Source organism: Camelus bactrianus, chromosome 23 (assembly GCF_048773025.1).
Source record: "Camelus bactrianus isolate YW-2024 breed Bactrian camel chromosome 23, ASM4877302v1, whole genome shotgun sequence".
Lineage (NCBI taxonomy): Eukaryota > Metazoa > Chordata > Mammalia > Artiodactyla > Camelidae > Camelus > Camelus bactrianus.
In genome coordinates, this window is record NC_133561.1 from 37,678,154 (window position 1) to 37,702,144 (window position 23,991).

Here is a 23,991-nt window from a genome sequence, read left to right on the forward strand (position 1 = left end):
GAAGAGTGGCACATCAGCCCTTCACTTGGGGAGGGGGCGTTGGTGTTCTTATTCATCAGCTGCTGTTCAATATGTGGTATCTGGCTCTGCAATGACAGTGACCAGCATCTGACCCGGCCTGGAAGTCTCAGAGCCCTGCCCGGCCAGGAACACTCCTGCTTCTGTCCACTCGACCCTCTGCTGCCAGATCAGACCGAGACCTTGTTCAGCTCAGACACCCGGGAGGGAAAAGACATACCCAGAATGCATGGGCTCCACCTTGGGCAGCAGGACCCTTCCCGGGCTCTCCACATCCCAGCCAGCCAGCTTTGACCTGGTCTGTGGATGTGACCGGTCCCCTAGGCCTCTGACCTGCTCTTGTTTGAGGCAGAAACCCATCCCCAACATGACTGCTCCACCTCCACCAGCCAGGACGGGGCCGTGGGGCTACCTGGGTGGGATCTGAGTGGTGGCCCGGCCTGGGCAGGCCTGCCCTGGGCCTCCCTGTGTTACCTTTGGGTCACTCTGGCCAAAAGTCCAGAGGCGCCTTGGGTGAGACCTAACCCAGCGCCGGCAGCGTTGGTACAGCCCCTCGCTGCGGGCTTTCCGGGGTCTGCGGCCTCAGGATATTGGGATGCAGCAGAACATGCCTCTGTCTCCAATCAAGTGAGCTGAGTAGGGACTTCTCTACAGAGTGGGTGCCTGGTGACTTTGGTTCCATGTTCTGTTGGGCTCTATTGCCAGGGAAGTGAGGTCACTTCCTGGGGTCCACTTATCCAAGCTTCCTCCTGACACAAAGCTCCCCAAGGGCCTTTCTGGGCTGCTGATCTCTCATTTCTCACTCCATGCCATGTCCACACACAGTGACACCAACTCAGCCCCCCTCATAGCCCTGGGGAGGCCTGGATGCAGCAAGTGCTGCAGCTCTGAAGACACAGCTGGGTTCAGACATGGCTCCCCCTACTCAGCAGTGCTATCACCATGGAAAAGCCACGTGCCTCTCAGGGTCTCCCCAATCTCCCATCAGCACAGTGGGGATCATTCTGGCCCCTGCTTCCTAGAGAAGCCATCCTGTCTCTAGACCTAGAAACACCTATTGCATCTGTCACCCCCATGGGCTGGCATCACAGGGAGCTCGTGCACAGACTTAGCAAATGAAGGACCCCACAGAGGGCTGGCGGAGTGCAGAGCAGATGCCACACAGCCCTGGGTCTGCCCTGAGGTCTGGAGAAAGTCACTTTCCTTATTGCTTGCTTCCCAGCTCCCAGTCGTGCAACTAAATTTAAATACAACCCTGACATCGTCCGCTCTGGCATACAACCTCCTAGATCATTCTGTCATGTTGACATACAGGCCCAGTGTCCCATCTCGGCCTCTGTGGTGGGCTGCCCCACAATGGCTTCATATTTTTTGCCTTCTGTTCCCACGCCCTTGTGTGATCCCCACACCCTCCCCTGGAGGGTGGATGGAGTTTGGGACCAGGTTCTGACATGCAGACTGACTTGTGAAAATGTGCGTGAGTTCCACTCCTTCCCAGCTCCAGTATTCCTTCTCTCTGTTTCTGTTTCTCAGTGCCTCTCTCTCTGTCTTGTCTCTCTCTCTGTTTCTCTGTCTCCCCTGCTTCTCTGTGTTTCAGTCTGTCTGTCTCTTTTCCTGTATGTATGTGTGTATATATTTGTGTGTATATGTGTGTATTTATGTTTGTGTATTGTTCGGGCCCAGGGCAGGTCACTTCTGAAAATCCCTTGATGATATATTGATTATTTTGAATTCATGTTACTAAAGAAAAATTATCTTTGAAAATTGTGCAAGCACTTTGGTGGGATCTGCTCTAAGGATCAGCACTACTAGGGAAGTGATGTTCCTGTGGCACTTTGATGTATCCTGTACCTTGTTCTGCTGGAGAGGAGAGTCCATTTGCTCTTCCCTCCAGGGGACATCCTGGGGCCTCTGCCTGCTCATGTTGTCACCAGGGCTGGTTGTCACCGGGCTAAAGACCTGCCAGTGTGATGGTGGCCAATGCTGTCTCTGCAGTCTGTCCATCTGCCTGTGTCCTCAACTTACAGGTCGAGCATCTCTAGCACACACTGGGCACCTGCACTGCCTCTAGTTGGAACTGCCTGTGTGTGTTTTGTTTCTTTTCAGAACACTGGGCTTCAAGAGGTTTTTGCACCACAGGGATGTGAAGCTTTTCTCTGACCTTGGGTCATGAGGAAAGCTTTTTCCAGGCTGTGGTTTTTCTTTCCAGCTGTCTTTCTTGGCCTTTGTTTTCTGCTTTAGTTTGGTTTTATTTTGCCACAAGAAGAGCTAAGAATCTCCCTTCTGGCTCTGGTTTCACACTTAGAACAGCAGTGCCTACCACAAGATTATGCACAGAGTTACCAAAAGGGCTTCAGTTGGTACGTCTCATCTTTAATCCATCTGGATTTCCCTCTCAAAATACAAAAATGCTAATTCACGTGAAAACAAACAAACAAAAAATTCACTCGTCCCTACTTAAGATATGTGGGCAGCGAGAAAAAAAAAGCCAACTTTTATATGATTTCATTGATAGGGAACCTCCAGGATAGGTAAAGACATAGAGAGAGAAAGGGGATTAGGGCTTCTCCTGGGCTAGGGGAGGTAGGATGTGGGGTGCGCTTTGTATACAAGCTTTAATTTGAGGAAGTCAATTGTCTAAACCAGTGGTGTTGGTCTCACAGCATTGTGAATGCACTTAATGCTCCTTAAAATTGCACAATTTAAAATGGGAAAAGGCTAAACTTTATTCTTATAAACTTAAAACAAAAATAGAATATAGTATAATAGAAAAGAAAAAAATCTGACTCCATAGAAGATCTGTCCTTTTGGCTTTAACCCTGTGCCCTCTTTTCTAGGCTTAATCTTACTAGTTCTGCACCTTTTGTAAAATAATGTTGCCTTTAGCCTGAAATATACAGGAGAGCCTGTTTTCAAGGCTCTGATCTTTAAGGATATTAACACTTTTGCACTTATATAAAGACGACAAGTTGCAGAATAGAAAATAACTTTTGTTTTGTTAGAGGATTTACAGAGGCACTATGACCTGGTCTATGTAGACAGCTGCAGACCAAGATAATGGCAGACTAATATCTTGGAGAAGCATCTTCCCCAAGTCAGACTTTAGGCTCCTTTTCTAGTAAATAGGGGAGGGGCTGTGGTTGGTTGTTGCAAACTTGTTGGTGTAGGATTTCTTTGTTCTTGGAATCCTTTGCAGCTGTCCACATGGGTCAGATCATGGTGTTCCTGTAAAACCTGCAACAAAACAAACTTTTTCTATTCTGCAACTTGTTATCTTTATAGGAGTGCAAAAGTGTTAATATCCTTAAAGGTCAGAGTTTTGAGAAAAGGCTCTCCTGTTTATTTCAGGCTAAAGGCAACATTGTTTTACAAAAGGTGCAGAGCTAGCAAGACTAAGCCTAGAAAACACGGCAGAGGGTTAAAGGAAAAGGCACAGATCCAATATGGAGTCAGATTTGTTCTTCTCTATTACAGTGCCTTTGGGTGAGAGCTAAGAGAATGATTTCTGGGTGGGTCCTCTACTGTCCCAGGATGGAGTTCAGGCAGGATCCCTGCCAGATTCACCATGACTTTGGACCTGATCTCCCACAGAGAAAGTGACAATTATTGGATTAAAATTACCTGTCAAATTCCCTTCAATTGCCTGTAAACTATACCACAGCAGGGGATGTCCCATTGGCCAGTCAACTGTCAGTCTTCCCTGATGCAAGGGACCAGTGTCGCGGCGGGCTCCATGGTGGCCTGGCCAGTGCACCTTCCTACTTTGCTCTCCAGCCTTGGCTTCCTAACTTTGACCATTCAAAATCTCCCGTCCCTCTTCCCTCTGGCCTGGTGTGAATGAACAAGATACCTGCACCCAACTGGGCTGAGGCCAGGCCACGCACACAGTCCTATGCACACAGCCCACCATCTGCTGTCTACCCCTGGGCTCAAGTGCACCCTCTGAACTCCCCCACACCAAAGGTCCGCTTGCCCAGTGCCTCCGCCCTAGGGGTCCAGACCACCATCAGGACCATCAACCACCCAAGGCCCACAGGCCAGTGGCTGGCAGCCTGGGATCACCCTGACCCATCGGGTCAGTTGAGGAAAAGGGTGCGGGGATCAGGGTGCCAGGGCAGGAATTGGAACCGCCTTCAGCCCAGCCTGCCTCACCCTGTAGCCTCAGACATTAAATATGAAGGTGTACAATAGGCTGGATCCCCCACTGGTGGCAGTAGTCATCATTACTGGAGCCCGGATTTCCCCACCCCAACCACAGGGTGAGGGGTGAGGGAGTGAGCTCAGGGTAGGGGTGCACTCAGAGTGAAGGGGATCCCATGGTGAGGGGGCACAGGTTGTGGGGTGTGGGGCCCGCTTAGAATGGAACTGACCTGGCTGAGAGGTGAGGGGGACAATTTCAGGATGTTGGGCGTCCTGTGGTGAGGCATGAGGGGTAAGCTTGGGGGTGTAGGGGCCATAGGTTAGGACCTAGCGGGTTGGAGTGTCAGGGCAGGGACCTCGGTGTGAGGAGAAGGAGCCCTGTCTTCAAGGTCTGGTGGGAGACTGGGCCTGGCCAGGGGTGGGAGGGTAGTAACAGGGAGGGGAGGGTGAGCAGGGGAAGTGGGGCTGGTGGGGTGTGGCCTGGCTCAGGGCAGTCTTGGTTCTAGTTCAGTGCCAGGACCCAGTCAGTGGCGGGGTGAAGGCTCTGGGGACGGAGACCCAGCGGGACGAGCAGGAGGGGCCCCACCTGGCTCCTCCCGGCCCCAGTGGCCTGGGCCGGTAAAGCAGGAGACCCACCCGGGCAATTTGCGCTGCAGGCGGGAGGAGGAGGGGCTCGCACGCTCAGACGGACAGACACGCAGACGCCAGAACCCGCCCAGAACGCGTGGAAGCTGGCGGGACCCGGTTGCTCCTGGACCAGCTCCTGGAAGAGGAACACGGCTTGGGGTCTGGGCCACTGCTTGCCCTCGGTTTGGCTGCCGCTGCCGGGCAGTTAAGGGGGCGCTGCTGGGGGCGCGCTGCTCAGGGAGCCGGCGGGTGACGCCTGGGCTGTGCGGCTGGGGAGGAGCACAGGGAGGGGTGCGGAGGTGAGGTCCCGGCCGCGCGTCCCGTTAGGACCCTGAGGCGGGTCCCAGCCGCCGCTGTGGTTCGTGGTAACCCCGCTATTAGTAGTTCCTGAACCCCGCGTTTTTCCCGCCTCTTATACCCGGGTTTAGGAGAGCAGGAACAGCCCCGGGAGGTAGGAGGGTGCCGGACAGCCCCGGAGCATCTCCAACTGGCCCTCAGACCATGGCCTGCTCCCAGGAGGCAGGGGCATTGAGGTCGGGGGCTGCCACGTGAGAGCCCCTGGATTTGCTCCCATCTTCCCCGCGGCCTGACCTTGGGGGTGGCCTCTAAAGCCCCCGGTTCGCGGGACTCAGGTTACAGGTCAGGCTGCTCCTGGGAGGTGGGCGCGGTGCGATCAGTGTGCCGGGGTGGCTGCAGCAGCAGCAGGAAATGGTCGCAACCCCCGCGCTCTCACAAGGCAGCCGCAATCCAGTCATCACAGCCGCCACCATCCCCTGACAGCACAGCGCCCGCCTTCCAGGAACAGGCTGAACTGTAACCTGAGTTCCACGAACCTGGGGCAGCAGAGGCCAAGCTCACGCCATGAGCTGGGGAGTTTGAAGCAAATCCACAGGCTCTCATGGGCAGACCCCATAACACGCCACTGCCTTCGACCACACCGTGCCCTCCTCCAGGGAGCAGGCTGACCTGGGGACCATGCCTAGGGCAGAAGAGGCTGAGCCCTGGACAGGCGGCGGGGGAGATGAGGGCAAAGCGACCAGCTTGCCAGGTTGCTACCCGTCTCCCAACCTCTGCCCCAGGTTTGTGGATCACTTGTTTCCAAGTCAGTGGGCTCCTGGGAGGCAGGTGCAATGTGGTCAGGAGGCGGGGGCTGCGGGGAGGTGTTCTGCCCCAGGGGGAGCAGGTGGACTTGCTCCCATCTCCCCCAGGGCCAGTCCTGGGAAAGGCCTCTGCTGCCCCATGTTCGCAGGATGCATGTCATGTCAGCCTGTTCCTGGGAGGAGGGCTCAGTGTACTCGGGGCAGCCTCAGTGGCTGACAAGGACTTTAGAAGTGGGCTCTAGCCCAGCATAACTAACTCTCCTTTCTTCTCTTGCTTCCTCAATTGGTGGCTGTATCGGCTTTTTCATTGTAGGTTATTGCTGGATAGTGAATATAGGTTTCTGTGCTATACAGAAGAAATTTTATTTAAAATCTATTTTTATATATAGTGGCTAACATTTGTAAATCTCAAATTGCCAAATTTATCCCTTCCCACACCCTTTCCTTGGTAACCTTAAGATTGTTTACTAAGTCTGCAAGTCTGTTTCTGTTTTTTAGATGAGTTCACTGTGTCTTTTTTTTTTTTTCTTTTCTTTTTTTAGGTTGTGCATATGAGTGATATATCATTTGACATTTTTCTGTTTCTGGCTCCTTTCACTTAGAATGACGATCTCTAGGTCCATCATGTTGCTGCAAAAGGTGTTCTTTTGTCCTTTTCATGGTAGAGTAGTCTTCCATTGTATAAATATACCACAACTTCTTTATCCAGTCATCAGTTGCTACATTTAGTTTGCCTCCATGTCTCGGTTATTGTATACAGTGGTGCTATGAATACTGGGGTGCAGGTAACTTTTCACATTGGAGTTCCCTCCAGTTATATACCCAGAAGTGGAATTGCTGGATCATAGGGTAAGTCTACTTTTAGCTTTCTGAGGGATTTCCATGATTTCCATAATGACTACACCAAACTGCATTCTCACCAGCAGTGTAAGAGGGTTCCCTTTTCTCCACAGCCTCTAGCATTTATCATTCATGAACTTCTGAGTGATGGCCATTCTGACCGGTGTGAGCTGATACATCATTGTAGTTTTGATTTGCATTTCTCTGTTAATTAGTGATATTGAGCATTTTTTCATCTGCCTATTAGCCATTTGTGTGTCTACATTGGAGAAATGCTTGTTTAGGTCTTCTACCCATTTTTGGATTGAGTTGTTTATTTTTTTGTTATTAAGTTTTATGAACTGTTTATATATTCTGGAAATTAAGCCTTTGTTAGTCGTATCATTTGCAAATATTTTCTCCCATTCATAGATTGTTGTTTTGTTTTACTTATGGTTGCCTTTGCTGTGCAGAAACTTATGAGTTTAATTACATCCCATTTGCTTACTTTTGCTCTTATTTCCATTGCTTGGGTAGATTGCCCTAGGAAAACATTGATAAGATTTAAGTCAGATAATGTTTTACCTATGTTTTCTTTTAGGAGATTTATCGTGTCTTGTCTATCTACATCTTAAAACTGTACTCTAGATCTGTGCTTCAGTTTTGAATTTTGAGCTTCTTAGAGAACACCTACTCTTAGCTCATATGTCAGATTCAACATGTCTAAAGCTGGTTTCATAATCTTTTTCTTGCAGCATCTCCACTTATTCAGTGGGATAATCATTCTTCCGGTCTTGAATACCCAAAGGCTTGGAATGGTCTTTGATTCATCTTTCTCTCACCACCCTCCACATTTTGTCAGTTTCTGGAACTATGTTTTGGTTTCAAGTGTCTATTCTGATTGCCGATACTCTGATGAAGAGCTTTCATCCCTGATACTTGAATGTTTCCTTCTGTTGAACTCTTGGATATTCTGTCCCCACCTTCCAGTCCACCTACAGTTTTGACCCTCCAACATCTAGAGTCAAGTCATAGACTTACCGCAACCAGATCTCTCAGCCAGGTAGTAGCGGCCCTCCTTCATTTTGGCCTTACGTTATGTGTTCCAATCATTATGTGCCTTAGGCTTCTATGGTAACTTGTGCCTTATCAAAAGCCAGGAGTCTCCAGCATTTTCCTATCCAGTCCTCAGTTACAATAGCTTAGAATTGCCCCAAGAACTACTTGAAGCCCCATCCCCTTCATAGAGTCTTCCCTATTTACTCCAAATTCTTCTAGCTCCTCTTTGTATTCCCGCACTGTTTATGATCGGTAGCCTGTTATCTTGGCTTTGAGTACTGACTTGGTACCATTCCCGGGTGGTTTCCAATGTGTCTCCTCACTTAGCTCGTAACTGGAGAAGACTCCCTTGTTCAGCCTCCTTTATACCCCTCACCCTGCTTAGCATCGGGCAATAGCAGGCATCCAGGCAGTGCTTACCTACTTTATTTATTCACGGGGTGATGGTGTGGAGTATAGCTAATAACTATTAATTTAGTGTTGCAATTAGAAAAGAAAGCCAAGAAAATCCATAAAAATTTATCTCCATGTTCAGTTTAGTGCTTTACCTCAACAGTTTTCTTAATTTTTCGTTTATATTCACATAGTGTTCAGTGCTTGCACCGTTCCCTGAGGCTAGCAGGTGAGATGTCATTATGCTTGACTTTCACGTTACATTTCATATTGGATATATTTGTGCAATGACAAAACCTTCTTTTATAAGTAAACAGCCAGAAGCCCAGAGAGACTAAGAGCCTAACCCAGGGTCACCTGGTTAGTGTTGGGCACAGGCCAGGACCGTGGTTCACATCTTCCAGCTTCTCCTCTTCCAGTGCCTTTTCATTCCAGTGCTGGGAAATGTAGCCCCATCAGCCAAACGGCCAAGTCACATTGCTGCCCACTTACCTGCCTGTGATGGCAATGCTACGAAAAGTGGCAAAAGAAAGGTCAGAAATAGGAGTGATAAAAGATATGAAAGTGCTGGAAATGGATCCTTAACCTCCTCCTCCCTATTTGAGCGCCTCACAAGTGTCCCACTCTGACAGTGCTATTCATTGTTTATAACATAGTCTTTAAAATGAGACTGATCTTTTATAGGACATGCTTTTACCCTGTTCCCTTTCCTGCTAGTAGTCCCGGTCAGGGACAGAACGTGCCTGACTGTGCTGTTTGTCACGTAGATGGGAGGGAAAGTGGGAGAGGGAGCAGGTTGAATTGGAGCTGAGCTTTTTACAGCTCTGTTGTTCTAGGACCAGAGCAGTTCCACTCCTGCTTTCATCACCTCTCCACCTCTGAGCCCCAGCCACCCCCTCCTGCCTGCTTCCCCACACACCAGGTCCTGGGGGAGGATAGGGTGCTGGGTAACGCCCCCTCTGGCCTCCACTCTGGAAGGTGCAGGAATCTGCTTTAACTGTTGAGATGTTTTGGTAATTGGGCATTTCCTGCTTTTCTAGACATCTCCTTTCCAGCTCTGAGAAATTGGAAATGTAACTTTTAGCCATACATGGACTATACTAATGTATTCAGTGGCATTAATGTGATGTTGTCTGTAAGGTGTTCTGTGACGGGATAGGAGGTTTTTTGTCTCACAGGATGCCTCACATCCAATTCTAAAGGCCTACAGGCTGCATGTGTAATTCAAGTTCTTACATGTCTGTAAGGCAGACATGAACATTATTTAGTAATATGACCATATGTTCATAGATTACAGTTAGTCCACCTGTTCTGTATCTAATAAAAGTTTAAATTCCAAACATTTGAAGAAAATTTGCAGAACATGTCTTTTTGCCTGTAACTAGTTGCAAAAACTGAAATCACGACTCTACCAGAAGCCACAGTGTTTCCCAGTAGAGAAAGCCCTCTACTTTTACAACCTCTGAGTAATGCAGTGCTTCTTTGGGTGAGATGAGGGATGCCAGAGTATTTTGTTGGGACACTAGAGTGGCATGACAAGTATTCTGGGACTGGTTACAGTTGAATCTCTGCTTCCTATATCCCGGGCTGATTACAGAGGCAATGTTAGTGTGGTAACCAGCTTCTGAATGCAAGTGTCGCAAGGAAGACAACAGAGAAAATAGAAGGGATATAAAGTAATGGAGGGACTTCAGAGCAGTACAAAAGGTGACTTTGACACCACCAGCTGCTGACGTGAACTTGGCAGGAATTTGTGAGAAGTGGTGGGTGTCACTGCAAGCAGGGGAGACCTGCAGCTTTTGAGGTGAACAGGCAAAGGGGAGAGCAGAGATGGTGGCCCCCTGGGGGCTGAGTATTTGTGTTCTGAATGTGAAAATATCTGGTCCCCTGTTCAATTTTGCAGCCACAACTTCACATGTCTCAGGGCATTATTTCCACCAGAAAACCTTAAAAAAAAAAAACTCTCTGTTTCCTAAATTGTTTGTTCTTGATCTGAGATGATTGTCCTGTGGTGGGAGGTAAGTGGGCTATGGGGCCTATTACATCACCCACTTTCACTGAAAGTCTTCCTAGCTGCCTTTCACCCCACCCCTAGAGGTACTGTCATTCTGTTATACCTAGACCTGTAAGAAGGGCTTGCCTGAATCCTCACATGAAGAGGGATGGTTATGTGCAGTTTTAAAAAAAAAAATTGCTTGGGTCATGTGGTCCTTTGTTCCCTCCATTGGAAATCAGTAGTCCAGAGCAAATAGTATGCATCTAAAGAAACTATGTTATTCCTAAGATGTCTTCAGAAGTTTTGCAGTAGGTTTAAATCTTTGCTTGGTGATGGCATCTTGATTGAAGGAGGCAGCCCTCTTTAGGGGTTTATTTGCTTCCTGTCTGAGAGTTCCATTATTAGCAGTAGAGTGTTCTTAGACAGATTTAGAAAGTTACCTGGTCTGAGAAGCCGACCTTGCCTGCAGCTGGGAATTGGCAGAAGAGTCAGTTATGGAAGGAAGGCTTTAGGATTATCTGGTAGCAGAGTTCTGGGATCCAAGCCCTGGGAAACCTCAGCTCTTGTAGAGTATGTTCTGTAACAATAGGCTATTGGATAATTTTAATACTGGTTATGGGATGTAGAGTTGGGAAAGAATTAAAAGTAAAAGAACCTTAAAAAAGAATCTCCTGGGGAGGGTATAGTTCAAATGGTAGAGCTCATGCTTAGCATGCACAAGGTCCTGGGTTCGATCCCCAGTACCTCCTCCAAAAATAAATAAACTTAATTACCTATGCCCTGCCAAAATAAAAATAATTAAATAATACAATAATAAATAAATAAAAATATTAAAAAAGAATCTCCAAATATTTTAAAGAAGACAGTTCTCAGAATGAGAGATTTTCTGCATAAGACTAACTCTTCACAGGGGAAGCAGGGAGAAGGTGTAACTGCACTTACAGTAACTTAAAAGATAAACCTTATGCTCCCACTTGGCTGTTTCCTGGTGTACTTTCATCTCCCACATCTGCAGTTTTAGACGTGATGTGTCATTTTCTGGTACTCCATTCTGCTTCTGAGTGAGAGACTGACACACAGTCACATAGCGATTGGTAAATTGCGCAAAGGACTTTATTGTTAAAAATGTAGACCTGTGGCAGGGTGCTGCATTTGCAAGTGACTCTCAGTACAGAGAATGCTTAAAAAAATGCAGTGTTATTTCTTCTTTATTCCTTTAAGCCTTTGAGTAGAAGCTTTTCATTGCAGAGTTTCTGGAGTACATCAGAAAAAGCAGGAACTAAAAATAGCTTTAAGAAAGCACCAGTACAGACGTTGCTTATTGTATTGTATCTGTCTTAAGTTAATTCTTTAAAGCAGGAAGTTGTAATTCTCAATTTCTTAAGCAAATATAAACATTATTGACATTAATGACATTCTTTGTGAGCAGAGCTGCTTTTGCTTCCATTCTGATCCTTCTATGATAGTTCTACCAGTCCTCAATATTTTATTTTCCCTCTGTTGTGAACTTGTTATTAAATTTGAAGCAGATATAAATGCCATTAACTTGTTACATATGTAGATATTCAGTGTTACATGGTCAGAAAGTTTGTGTACATCACATGTATCTACATAATCCCCCCCTTTCCAACTGTGTTCCTGATGAGAGGATGGTGGGAAATGGCATTACAGTACACAGTGTTTCCCCTGTTCCCTTTACCAGATCTGGATGTTCTTTCATCTTTCAGCTTCTAGACTTACTAGTTCTTTTTCTTAAGCCAGGTGTATCTCATCCCCCTGCACACACACACATGTGTACACACACACACACACACACACACACACACACACACACATTCTGCCATAGGGAGTAGCGTGCACCATCCCATTCTCCCACTCCAGCTCTGGACCCACCCACTGGAGGCAGTGTCTTGCACGAATTCATTTGTAAGTTCCTTTTTAAAACTCGAGTGGTCGGGAAATAGGACTGATATCCACACCTAATAGGCAGGCCCTCAAGGACAACTTCTATGGTTAATGCCAGGTTATCTTAATGTTTGAGTACCTGGGTTTCATGGCTTCCTGTACCGCCTATGTGACCTGTGATTCCCACATTTCTGTCTCCTGCTAGACTTTTTCTCTCCAACTCTGGACTCTTACAATCTTCTGCTGATTTGACATCTTCAATTGGAACTCTGATATCTTAAAACCAACATGTGTAAAAATTGAGCTCTTGGTCCTCCTACCCCCCTAAATGGTTCTTTCTGCATCCTCCCCCATTCAGTTAGTGGAAACTTAATCCTTCCAGCTGCTTGGGTCAAAAAACTTGGAGTTATTCTGACTTTCACTGACATACCACATGCATTCTGTCAACAGATCTGGTTTAACACTGCCTTTAAAACATATCCAGAACCCAGCCACTTCTCACCATGGCTCCTGCCTCCACTGCTGCTTCCCTGCCCTGAGCCACTGTCCTCTCCTCCTGCACAGCCCTTCTCAGTGGCTTCCCTCCTTTCATCTCTGACCCGTATCGACTATTCTCACCCGGCAGTTAAGTGAGACTTGAAAACCTAAGTTAGATTGTGTCGTCCTTCTGCAGTGCCTCCTCATTTCACTCCGGGTAAAGGCCACAGTCTTTACAACGTCCTCCAAGGCCGTACAGGATCTGCACTGACCCTTCTCCGCAGCTCCAGCCGTGCCCCCATTCTGGAACATGCAAGGTGCACGCTGGTCTTGGTGATGGTTATTCCGTCCACCTGGGACTTCTCACCTCCTAGTCCTAGTTCTAACCTCAGTCCTCAGTGTGGCCTGCTCTGGTATTTAATACAACATCACCCTCATCCCATACCCTTAACTGTCTTTACCTTGCCCTTTTATCATTTTTCCATGGTTCCTCTTTCCTAACATGCCACCTCCTCTGCTGCTCTGTTGTGTGAATTGTCATCTCCACCCCCCACCCCAGCTAGACTCCAAGCTCGTGACGACATGAATTTTGTTTTGTTTTTTGATCTATTCCAAGTGCCTAGACTAGTTCTGGGTACATAGTTGTCAGTCAAAAATTATTTGCTGAATAAATTAAAAGACTATTTTAAAAATGAAGCATCCTTTCAGGAACGGGTGAGGAAAGGAAGCTACATGACAGAAAATGGTGCAGTAAATAATGATATTTGCCTGTTGTTCTTTGTGTGATATATATACGTGTTTTAGGCTTAATTTGGTATCCCAGGTTCTTAATTTAATAGCTGTATTAAGGTATAATTTACAGGCCATAAAATTCACATATTATAATCTTACAAGTCAGCCATTTTAGCTATTTCTAAAGTTGTGCAAGTGTGTCCTCAAAAAGCTCCCTTGTGTCCTTCCATATGCAGTTTGCCCTCTGCCCAGTGGCACCCTGATTTTATTTATTTATTTATTTATTTATTTATTTATTTATTTATTTATTTATTTATTTATTTATTTTGCCAATCACATCTCAAAAGAATAATTTACACAGCAGTACTAATAAAGCTTTGCAGTTTTAGAAATGACACACTTAAATATGAAATCAACTGTCACTGCTGAATGTAGGTAGCAGTATCAGACATCAGTGAGAATGGACTTGAGTGTCAGACTGGCTGCAGTCTTACCCAGCTTCACCATTTACCAAGTTACCCAAATTATTTTCTGCCTCAAGCTCTTTATCTGTTATATGGGGGAAATAATAGCAGCTTACAGAGTTGTTGTGAGGATTAAAGAAACAGGGAAACAAAATTTAGTATAGTGGCCAGCTTATGTTATTACCCAATAAAAAGCCTTGCAGGTAGAGAGCAAAATTCAAATCAGTTTCTAAAGTATGTGTAAAATATGGTCCAATTCCTGCCTGGTTTGTAAATATGTATGCCTACTGCAGAATGTAAAAGCAGGCTAATTTCCAACAGAAAAGATCATTTCTCAGCATTTCTCTCAAACGTAGTTGCAAAAGCATTTTTATTAAATTTTCTGTGCACATCTCTGACAGAGCTTTGACACCAGGGAGGTAATTATCTACTTTTTTGTTAAAATCATGCTGACCATCAGACAGTGTTTTGAATTATATTTTAGCCTTTATGTTGGGAAATACTGTGAGACTTCTTCTAAATGAATGGAGGGGGCATTCATTGTAGCTCTTGTAGCCTAATAAGCCTGCACTGTTATCTTTTTTTAACTTTCAATTAAAGTAATTAATTTTTTGCAGGGGGTGGTAATTAGGTTTTTATTTATTTTATTTTTAGAAGAAGTACTGGGGATTGAACCCAGGCCCTTGTGCATGCTAAGAATATGATCTTTCACTTGAGCTATACCCTCCCCCCTAAATTATCTTTGATAAGATCTTTTTCTCTGTTTTGTTATTTTCTTTTATGTACAGATGCACAAAGAAGGGTCATCAGAAGCCTCTCAATTCCAAAGATGATAATACTGAAAAACATTGCCCAGTGACAGTGAATCCTTAGCATATGAAATAAGATTGTAAAGTCCTGAATGAATTAAGAAGGTATTGTTACATTAACATACATGTAACCATGGCTCTCTTACCTTTATTTTTCACTTTATAATGAAAATACTCCCCACCTGTCAAGGTTGTTTTGTTTGATATAGGGAATATCTAAAGCCTTTTCTGCAAGTAAGAGAGCAGGTAATTTATCAGAAGTGTGAATGGTGTAATCTGCTCTGTCCAGTATGGTAGCCACCAGCCACATGTGGCTATTGTGAATTGAGATGTTCTATAAGTGGATAATACATCATAGATTTTCAAGACTTAGTACAACAAAAATAATGTAAAATATTTATTAATAAGTTTTAAAAGTGTTAATCACTCTTTTGAAATAATAGTATATTGGATATTTTGGGATAAATATAATTATTACTGGAATTAATTTCACTTGTTCCTTTTTATTTTCTAAATGGGATTACTGGAAAATTGTGACTTGCATTATGTTTTTATTGGACAGTGCTGGCTTCTAACTTATTGCAAATAATATGAAAAGAAAACTTTGATTAAAAATTTTGTAATTGAGTAGTTGATTTACATCATATTAGTTTCAGGTGTACAACACAGAGGCTCAACATTTTTATAGGCTATATTCCACTAAAAGTCACCATAAAATAATGGTTATATTTCCCTGTGCTGTATGATACATCCCTGTAAACTATCCATTTTATATGTAGTACTTTTTACCTCTCAATCCCCTACACCCATCCTGCCTCCCCTCTCCTCCTTCTCTCCATTGGTAAACACCAGTCTGTTCTGTGTACCTGTGAGTCTATTTCTGTTTTGTTATAGTCATTAATTTGATTTAGTTTTTAGATATACATATAAGTTAATAGATAGAATATTTGTTTTTCTTTCTCTGACTTATTTCACTTAGCATAATAGCCTGTAGGTCCATCCATGTTATTGTAAATGGCATTATTTTATTTTTTATGGCTGAACAGTATTCCATTGTGTGTGTGTGCATGTGTATATATGTGTGTGTATATATATATATGTATACATATATATATATATATATATATATATATATATATATATATATATATATATATATATATAATATACCACACCTTCTTTATCTAGCCATCTGTCAGTGAACATTTGGGTTGTTTCAGTGTCTTGGCTATTGTAAATAGTGCTGCTGTGAACATTGGGGTGCATGTGTCTTTTTGAATTATATTTTTCTCCAGACTTATGCCCATAAGTGGGATTGCTGGATCACACAGAAGTCCATTTTTAGTTTTTTAAGGAACCTCTATACTGTCCTCCATAGTGGCTGCACCAATTTACATTCCCACCAACTGTGTAGGAGGGTTCCTTTTTCTCTTAAAATATCAAAAAGTCTCTTCCTTTATATACTTTCCTTACAGTTTAGGACACAATTTGGCAAAAGCCAGATAGAATTTAATAGCAGTAAATACAGTAATTTTTTAAATGGCCATGCAATATGGATAGACATGTTATTGATGAGTTTGTTCCCTATTTTTTTAGATGTAGAAATTTTTATAGCTTCACAGACATTTCAGTCTTGCAGAGAGAAAAATTTCTTTGCATTTTGCTTAACTTGTCTGGGTGGTTTTATCGAATTTGGTCCTGGCTTGCAGAGGTGAATACACATCCAAACCTGAACCATTTGAATGTCTGCAAGAATTTAAAAGTCTAGAATGTCAGACCTGGACTATAATTCTGGTAAATGACATCAGTGAGTGGGACTCAAAAAAACTCCATTTGAGTGCAAAACCTTTCATAGTCCAAAAAAGGCTTTGAAATTGTGGCAAAGCCAGAGACTTTTGTGCACCACAAATGGCCAAAAGCTCATGGGGACAACCACAGGCCTTCTGGAGTGCCAAGAGAATTCCATGTGAGGAGTCCAGCACTCACAGTAATCCAACAAGTCCCTGCCAGCCAGAGCACCTTCATTGCTACTGTGCTGTTTTGAGCAAATATCTTTTCATCAGGTTCAAATTGGTTTGTTGTTACTTTTTTGTATAAAAACAATCAAACAACTTCTTGTTCCCTTGGTGAAAGTAAAAGCCTAAACTTTTCTGATTTCTTTTGACAGAGAAAAACATGAGCCTATGAATCTAACCTCATCTGTGATGGTCTGCAGCTGGGAGCAACCAGATCAGTGAGTGTCAGTCCCTTTGCAGCCATGGGCTGGGGGCCTGCATGTTACCCGGATTGCTGGAATGGCATCTGAAATATTTCACCCCAGCCACGCTTTCTCTGTGGGCTGTGAGGGGAGTCAGGCAGAATCTGCACTGTGGAATGTATGTTTCAGATCCAAAGCTAGGAGATCTTTTTTAATAGCCAAAGAATGTAGTCATAAATATATCTATTAATGTGTTTATACAAGAACCTTTTTAAAGATTTTTTATCATAAAAATTTACCCAAAAAAATTGAAAATGTAAGAATAGTGGAATTAAAAATCATCTATACTTTAATTATCCATAAAGAATCTTAAAAATTCTAAAATTTTTTTTGCTCAAATGTAGATATTTTTCCCTTCCAAAAAGGAAAATTATTATTTCAGAATTTTTTGCTTTTTCCTTTTATTATATATTCCATATCAATAAATACAATACTTTTAAATCCTTTTTAATGGTTGTTTAACTCTACATTGAACAAATATGAATAGTCCTCTTCTAGATTTAAGAAAATTTTAAAATTGTGATTACAATACCACTGCAAAAAATATTTTAGTTTTTTTGTTTTTTTTAGTTACTAATTTGGACTAAAAATTAACAAGTTTGCTTTTCTTCATCTAAAACATTGGCAATTCTGTGAATGAAATGTAAGGATTTTAATTAATTTTTCAGTAATTTCAACAAAGAAATTATCTTTAAGGCAAAAATGTATGATGTTTACAAATCTATTTTTATTATATCTTTACTTTTACCAGTGTCCTACGTGTGTGTGTTTGCACACATGCTTTGACTACCATCAAGGTAAGAAAAATCTGTGTATTAAAAATGTAAAAATAGCTTCCTGTTTTGTGTTTTCATTCTCCCAATATAAGTTTTGGATGACAAGCTTGTATTTGTAAAAGTACACACCCTGTGGGAGATGCTGTGTACATACGCTGAGATACTGCACATAAAATTGCCTCTGAAACCCAATGATCTGGAAACCTGTTCCTCAGACTTCAATAATTTCAGCTGTTTTTTGAAAGTCCTCCAAGTGGATGAAAGTATCAACCCAGAGCAAGAGTTTTTCACTGCCCCATTTGAGAAGAGCTGCATGAATGGCTCTTATATTCAGGATAGAGACACATTCTTCAATTCAGCCACCGGAAGCTACATTGTAAGTCTAAACCAAATTTAGCTGCTGTCTTGGGGGTGATTTAGAACCTGTTGTTGAATTATCAGTGACTTAGTTTGGTTGGTTTTGTTTGGTTTTTAAAAACTGCCCCAAAATAAAGGAAAAAAGAGAAAGAAAAGAAGTATGCCTACAGATTCCTGTTAGGATAGTAAACACTGGCTGGTTAGTTACCCTGTATAAACCACACAATCTCTTTTAGAATCTTCTTAGGTTTATTTCATCCTTTCTCAGATCAAGTATCAAGTAAGGGACAATGTTAAAAAATTCAGGATTAACAGGCTTGTGAGCTCTGGGAACTGCAAGGCAGCTTTCCCTCTCCATGGTGTAAGTCAAATGGCAGAAATGAAATAAAGCACCTCATGTATCCTCTGGTGTTAACAAGAAAGAGCTAATCTTCTTGAATTTGTTTCTTCCTGGGTAAAATGAAGATAATATGTCAGAAGGCTACAAGCTCATTTAGAGCAGGAACCATGTTGTCTTGTTCACTGCTGAATCCCAGGAACAGGGAAGGCTGAGTTTAAATGAGTGAATGAATGAATGAACTGTAATTCCCCCAGAGTTACCGTGTGGGGCAGTGTGGATTAGCAGCTAAGAGCATAGACTCTAGAGGGGAGGGTACAGATCAAGTGATGGAGTGCATGGTTAGCACGCACAAGGTCCTGGGTTCAGCCCCCAGCACCTCCTCTAAAATAGATAAATTATCCTAATTACCTCCCCAACCCCCACCTGAATTACCTTATTACCTCCCCACCCCCCCACATAAAAAGAAAAGAAAAAGATAAAAGGAAGCAGCGGCGAAAAGCATAGACTCAGGCTGGAACACCTGTGCTGGTTTCTCACTGTCGACTTTGTAAAAGTCATTTAGCCTCTGTGTTTATCAAGTTCCTCATCAATAAAATGGGGATAGTAAGAGTACCCTTCTCGTAGAGTTGCTATGGGAATTAATGAATCCATTTCAATGTTAGAACAGCCCTGGCTAATAGTAAGTACTATGCATCTGTCATCTCTTTTCATAATAAATGACAGATGTTATTATCAACCAAAGAAGTATTAGTTCCTTGTAAGAGAAATGCATGTTAGACCATTTCATTTATCATTTTCTGTAATTCAGGCTTTTTCCCTCTGAAATACCATTTTCTAGCTGTTCACTATGTAGAATGTCACAGAGCAATCCAAAATTCATCTGCCTGGTTTCTTGTCATGATGGCAATACCACAGAGTGTTGACTTTTTTTAGGGACTCTGTCTGAGGTGACAGCAAATCCTCAAATTCAGGAGCACTTCTCTAACTGATAACATCTCTCATGAAATGAAGTTGTTAAAATGTGACTGCTTCAGATGGTTAATGATACCATAAATGCAAGAATATTATATCTAATCTCTTTAAATAAATTCTGTCATTGAAATAAAGGAAATACTATATTATAGAGCTCTATGGCTTTGTTATCTTTGCTATCCATTTATCTGACTCTCTAAGACCAAAGAAAGCAAAGACTGAGATTGATAATTACTACTGTGTGGTACACGTATTTGTGGATGAAGACAATACTGAAATGTACTGTGTAAGATACTAAAACGAGGACACTAAACAGCTGCTTGGTACACATGCATGAACAGAACAGGGAGCTGGGTGCAGGGAGCAGACACTGAGATTCCTGGCTCAGAGACCCAGCATAGCAATCCAGCCCGACAGTCCACATGTTTTATATTTATGCCCCAGCAAAATTAGCAGTGAGATCCTGAAATGAACTTTGGGGACTCTTGCAAACAGCTGTCATGATTACTAATGTGGGACACCAGGATTCTATAGTGTGTAGCTAGCATCTGCACACAATGAGTTCTTTTCCACTAAAGCCTCTTGTAATTGCTGGTCCCACATCCAGGCTGAGGAATCATCTCATGCGGTGTTTGGAAGGGAGGTAAGTGGAGTCAGGACCCATGCTAAGGCTGGGCGGGTGATAATCTGGTTCTAGTAAAGGAGGAAGGAAAGTAGGTCAGGTGGGAAGAAGAATGACTGGATTTAAATTTTGTTTCTTGAGTAAGCTAAATATATAACATTATGTCAAGTTTCTTGTTTACATTCCATGTGCTGTCACAGAATAACTACTGAATTGTGGAGACAAAAAAGCCTGGGTTTTAGAATTAACCCTGCCCCTAACCTGCCAGAGTCTAGGATCTTCTGGGTGTCCAAGGAGGGGGGCTAGACCATCAGGTGTCCCTCCACTGCAGCAGTTTGGGCACATGGGTGGCCTAGTTTTTTGCTATGTAAGACTGGCCTGCTTGTAGGACATTAAGCATCTGCAAGGCTCTCACCAGGTACCCACGGTGGCCCCAGGACTGTAACATCCAAGTGGTCCTTTCCATCCACGTTTGCAAATGACCCTCAAGGGGTTAGTATTAGTCCTGGGTGAGAATTATGAAAAGTTATATGGTACTTCCATCCCTTCTGGCAAGTGAGGGCCCCTTATTTACAAATGACCATGAAGTGTTAGCATCACATTTTATCAACAGAACTTGTGAACACGTGGTGACAGTGACGCTCACCTGTTTGCTTCTGCTTCCCAGTGCAACTTCAGCCTCCATCAGAGGACCTCAGCTGCCCCAGCGAACAGGGCCTTCTGTACAGGGAATGGGCTCCTCCTCGAAGCATAGACAAGACACAGCCCTTAGATCTCATCAGGTGAGCTGTTGTGGAGAGCACTCCAGTTGGAAGGGCTCAGGGTTGCCCTCATGGCATCTGAGTGTGACAGTCCTCCAAGAGTGTTAACAACCAGGAAGCTCACAGGAGCTCTGAGCTTTGTTGCCCCAAGTTTTTACTGGAGGCTTTATTGCAAAGGCATGATTGAGTCACTACAGACATGGCTAACCAAAACCCTAACTGTAACTCAGACCTTTCCTTAGCCCTAACCCTTGAGCCCCTTCCTCTCCTGGTGGTCACTCACCTGTCACACAGCTCAAAGCCCCACTCCTCTAATCACATGGTTGGTGTCTCTGGCTGGCCAGTCCCCATCCTGAGTCATCCCATGAGCACAAGCCATCCAAGGGTCCACCATGAATAACAGAGACACTCCTATCTTGGGAAATTTCAAGGCTTTAGGGGTTGCCGTCCAGGCACTGGGACCAAAGACTTACCAAATTCTTCATCAAACAGGAGTAAATGTTAGGTTTCACTTAAATTATAAAATAAGAGAGAAATTCTCACTGATTTGCTGTATCTGCTGTTCGACACCGTTTCACTACACCACGTGACTGTAATGTCACGCTCAGCATGTGTCTTCTCAGAGCACCAGTGCCGGCTGCTCCCCGGGAGCTTATGCTGCTTGGGCAAGGCTGCTGGGGGGAGGGAGGCCAAGGACAACCGAGCAAACAAAAATAATCGGGCGAATAAGGAACAATGTCAGATTGAAATGAAGGAAGTAACACAGTGTTGAGATGGGAGACTTGGGGGGAAGTGAGTCAAGAAAGCTATCTTTGAGTAGGTGACATGTGAGCTGAGATGGTGATAAGGAGGCTGGACTTTGAGGATCTGGGAAAAGTCACCCCAGGAATAGAGGCAGCATGTCCATTGGCCCCGAGGCATAAATGTGCTCAGCAGGTTTGAGGAGATACTGGAGCCAGCGCTGGTGAGAGTGATGAGACGCAAGGTTTAGAAGGGCATCAGGAGCACGGAAAGGAGTGTAGACTCTAAGTGCAGTGAGAAGCAGTCAAGATTGTTTAAGCACTAAAGTAATTTTCTCTCACATTTTGCAAAGATAATGTGGAGAATGAATTGCAGGGACCCAGGAAGCAGGGAGGCCTGGTCGGAGGCTCTTGGAGTGTGCCAGATGAGAGATGGTGGGAGCCAGGGAGAACGTGTTTGGGGAGTGGAGCTGACAGGATGCAGTTATGGGCTGGCTGTGGATGGTGAGGAGAAGAGAGGGTCAAGGTAGCCCCAGGTCGGCCTGGAGCCAGGTGCCTGATCTTCCTAATCTCAGCGCCCCATGCAGGTGCCCACCTACTTGGGCAAAACTCTTAACCTTCCAAGTGAGGGTTTTTAAACACGGAAGTCTTTTTGTTTGTTTCACATTTTATGGAAAGATTCAAACACGTACAGAAGTTGAGAGAACAGCACAGCCAGCCTGCCTGTATCAGTCACCCAGCTCCAGAATTATCAACTCAGTGTCACTGTTGTTGCATCTTTCATCTCCACCTCCTCCCCTCTCTCACTAAGGGATCATTTTGAAGACAATCCTACATAACTTAAACTTTCATTAGTGAAATGACAAGGTCTCTTTCAAATACAATTGGAATATTCCTTTTTTTTTTTTTAGGGTTAGAAAATAATTCCATGATTGTCACAAAAATACACTTTTAAGTAGTTTTGGGGTTGAAATCAGGATCCAGACTAGGTTCAGACATTTCTGCTAGCATATCTCTCAACTGGGTTCTAATCTATAATTTTCCTGTTTCTCATTTTCCTTTGAAATTGCTGAGGGGTTTCTCTATTTCCTGACTGGCTGATTTCATTCTCTCCTGTGGTGTAAGACTTGTTTCTCCATCCTATGTATTTGCTTTAACTAAGTGATTTGATCCTCCCCTAAAAGCTTGATCTGATTGAGGTTCAACTTTGTGCAAGAATACTTGTTATGTGAAGTTTTGTACTCCTAGCATAAGGTACATAATGTCCAGTTGACTCTCTTTTTTGTGATGACAGCAGCCAATAATGATTGTCACCTGGGATCATTATTTCATAAGGGATTTTATTTCATGTGGTCATACCCTAATTTCCTCCCTCAATTATCAGCAGGATCACAGACATGAAGAGGCAGTTTCTCATTAACCCGGGTTATCCTGTAGAACACAGTTTTAAAAGAGGATGTTTGTACATATGTAAACATTTAAAGTTGATACATTTTTCTTTTCTTTTTAATTTTTTTTTTTTAATGAGGGTACTGAAGATCGAATCTAGGACCTTATGAATGCTGAGCACATACACTGCCACTGAGTGTATCCCATCTCCCTTAAGATTTATATTTATATGATATTTTCATTGTGTTATTTTTGTTTTCTTATACAGTATTTGATGGCAGGGCAATGGGTTTGATGGCTCTTTAATCATTCTTTATGGGCTTTTGGGGTTTGTGAGTGTTTTTGTAAAGAAAATAATTTTCCCACTATTTTAAGTATGTTTTGCTAAGGAAAATATGTTGATCTTTTCCCTGCTCCTGGTCCATGTGTTCCCTTTGTTGCTTCCCACTAGTGGCCCCTTGAGCTCTGTGACAAGTCTAGAATGTCGTTAATCCTGATTGAAAGAGATCTGAAGAGATTTATTCAAGGAGATGAAATTTGTAAACAATGTATTGGGAAGTATTGAGAAAGTTATTCATTAGGGGAAGGCCTGGGGTTGAATTGTTAAGTGCACAGAAATCTAAGCTATGAACCACCAAGACAATTATTAACTCCAGGAAAAATAAAGTAGGGAAGAAAAAAGTAAGCCTAGCAGACAACTTGCTACAGCTGTGAACAGTCTGTACAGAGTCCTAATAACTTAAAGTAAGGATACTGAGCTGGTCAAAATTATAATGTAATTGTATCAAAAGGTTGGAAGAATGAAGTTTTGGGATGTAGATGAGATGGGGATTGAAAGAGAGCTTAATCCTCATTTTCCAAAATAGAAAGTTAAATAGGTGTTACATAAATCTGAAAAAGTCAGTAGGCTGTGTTACATGGATATTAGTCAGAGAAAGGGAGTAATTATTCCAAGAGTCAGCAGTAGGAGCTGAACTGGTTGCTTCTGGCCAGGAAATGGGGCGGTTGTTGGCAACTGCTCCTTTTTACAATCGGTGTTTGAGAACTGTTTGACTCTTTAATGAATGTGTGGTATAACTTTGATAAAAAGAAATCAAAGCTGAATTTTGAAAAATTGATGTTAAGAATTGGGGTGTTTTTGACAGAGAGATATAAGAATCAGACAAAATACATTTGAAGGGATCCTCATTATTCCTAGCCTTTCAGCAAGGATTAGGAGGCAGACATCTGTTTAAGTT

The 23,991-nt window shown here is 43.4% G+C and overlaps 1 pseudogene; it reads left to right on the forward strand.

The window, feature by feature from the left end:
- The first annotated feature begins 10,153 nt into the window (after positions 1-10,153).
- LOC141574815 (anoctamin-6-like) overlaps positions 10,154-23,991 on the forward strand; it is a 59,052-nt pseudogene continuing 45,214 nt past the window's right edge.